Raw genomic sequence first — 2,896 nt, 5'->3', positions numbered from 1 at the left:
CAGCTGATCCCAATCACTGAGGAGGTATATCAGCAGGACGGCATCTCCACCTCATTTGCCGAGATATCGCTCTACCAAGGAGGTAACGAACTCAGCCAGCCCTTCATCATTTGTGAAAGGAACGTATTTGATAAGTATCCTAGTTACTAGACAGTGTTGTTTTCTGATTAGAGGTGGAGGTGGTGCTTTCCACCCCACGTGTTGTTGGGTGCAGCCGCACCCACGTCTGACTGTGTCTGTTCCTCGCCAGCAGTGCCGGATCCGACGAGCGGAGGCAGAGACCACCTGGGAGTTCGGGACTTGGCGGTTCCAGTATTCCCGGGGTTCGGTGGCAGAGGAAATCGGGTGGTTCCAGTTCGTCTTGGACAGACGTCTCCTATCGTCGAGCCTGCCCACACGACACCGTTGGAATTTAACTTGAGACCGAAATTGTGATTTGTTGTATTTGTTGTGCGTGTTCACAACAGTAAAGCCTTGTTATTTGACTTTCTTCATTGTCCGTTCATTTGCGCCCCCTGTTGTGGGTCCATGTACTGACACTTTCCCAACAGTAATCTATTAGACAAATATGATTCAAACCACCGCAGCGCAGTGCCTTTAATACCTATGGCATGCTCTAATCTCTGTAATAAAATTTTATGGTCAACAGTATCAAAAGCAGCACTGAGGTCTAACAGAACAAGCACAGAGATGAGTCCACTGTCCGAGGCCATAAGAAGATCATTTGTAACCTTCACTAATGCTACATATACATACATATACATACATATACATATATATACATACATATACACATATATATACATACATATATATGTTTGTATATATGTATATATATATATATGTATATATATATATACATACATATATATACATACATATATATATATATATATATATACATACATATACATATATTGTTGTGTGGGCCGCCAGAAGAGGAGGTACTGCTGGCCCACCACCAGAGGGCGCCCTGCCTGAAGTGCGGGCTTCAGGCACGAGAGGGCGCTGCCGCCACGGACACAGCCGGGAGTGACAGCTGTTACTCATTACTTCCTGACAGCTGTCACTCATTCTTCATCACCTCACTCCATAAAACCCAGACGTCATCTCCACCTCATCGCCGAGATATCGTACTTCATTGAAGGTAATATCCTCAGCCGTTTTGTGTTACAATATATCTGTATATTGTGAGTGTTTGCAGGAGTACCGGTTCCTCTATCTGTGGAAGCTGAGTGAGTGCAGGACGGCACTCTTTTCCCCTGAGGAATCACTGCGGTGCTCATCACATATTGAGTGAGAGGTGGAGGTGGCATTCCCACCGTTGTTGTTACTGGGTGTACACACACCCACACTTGACTGTCTTTGTTCTCACCAGCAGTACCAGATCCGACAGTCGAGACGGTGATCACCTGGGAATTCGGGACTTGGCGGCTCCAGTATTCACCAGGTTCGGTGGTGGCAGAAATCGTGTGGTTCCGGCCCTTCTCAGGACAGACGTCTTCTATCCTCGAGCCTGCCCACACGTCACCTTTGTAATTTGACTGTAATCATATTCTGAGATTGTCTGTATATTCGTTGTGCACATTTCACAACATTAAATTGTTACTTTTTGGCTCATCTATTGACCGTTCATTTGCGCCCCCTGTTGTGGGTCCGTGTCACTACAGTTTGACAATAGGATATCTCGGCCAGCGTCATGGACTCCGAGGGGCGTCACCCGGCTGTTGAACGACCAATGGGAGAGCAGGGAGCGCAGGCGTCTGCAGGAGGCGTGATTGGTGAGCTGCAGCACATTCTCACCGCCTTTACGGCTCGGTTGGATCAAATGACTGAGCAAAACATCCTCCTGAACCGCAGGGTGGAGGCTCTCTCCGCGCAGATATATATACATACATACACATACATATATACATACATACATACATACATACATATATATATATATATATATATACATACATATATATATATATATTGTCAGGAAAGATGACTTTAAGCTTGCTTTCAGCTTGTTTTCATCTTGGAATGTAATACGAGCCATGGAATTAATATACATGCTGTTGGATTAAACTGCACAATGTTTGGTACCTTACAGAAGTAAGTGAGGTCATACTGGACTTTTCCATTACAAATGGGGAGGCCCATGGAATTAACTCGGTGATGAAGACGATGGAATATATCTAAGAATGATTCTAACATGACAAGTATGATCAAATGAAGTGTTAATGTATTAAAATTAAGAGTTGATTAGAAAAAGTATTAGAAAAAGTATGTTATAAATAAGTGAAATGAATGATTATATGAGTTGTTTTTCATAAAGAGTGCAGAGTCAGAGAAAAAAGAGGAAGTGAAGATGATGTCGCAAGCAGGGCAAGAAAAGCTGATGTTAAACAACTGATCAAATGATTAAAATGTTAGTAAGATATGAAATGAATAATAAGGAATGAAAATGTTTGTATATCATCATATGAATTGTTTTTATGTGAAAGAGAGTTGTAATGAAATGATTAAATATGATTGATGTGATTCTAAAGAAATGATTTGAAAGAATGAATTCTCAGAAAAGCTGAAGTGTTAACAGAAAAGAGGAACTTGAGAAATAAGTTACTGGTAACAGCTGCAGAAATTTCCAGTAAGTGGAAGGAGAAGGGAGGAGGTTTTGAGTCAACAGCGTCCCCATGGTAACCAAGATCATCTGAAGACAACAAGAGTCAAGCACATATATAAACTGTGAAACACCAGAAAACGGGGTTATTCTTCCAGGGAGAGGTGCTGTTGCCACTTCTCCCCTGCTACGAGGAGATCACAAGACTTGACCATCTTGTGATCATCAATTGGAATCGTGGAGTGAGAGGATTGGAGCCATAAAGATCGTTTGAGAGAGTTTTCAACT

The sequence above is a fragment of the Thalassophryne amazonica genome, chromosome 3, assembly GCF_902500255.1.
Source record: "Thalassophryne amazonica chromosome 3, fThaAma1.1, whole genome shotgun sequence".
NCBI lineage: Eukaryota > Metazoa > Chordata > Actinopteri > Batrachoidiformes > Batrachoididae > Thalassophryne > Thalassophryne amazonica.
Note: the sequence above shows the minus strand (reverse complement) of the source record.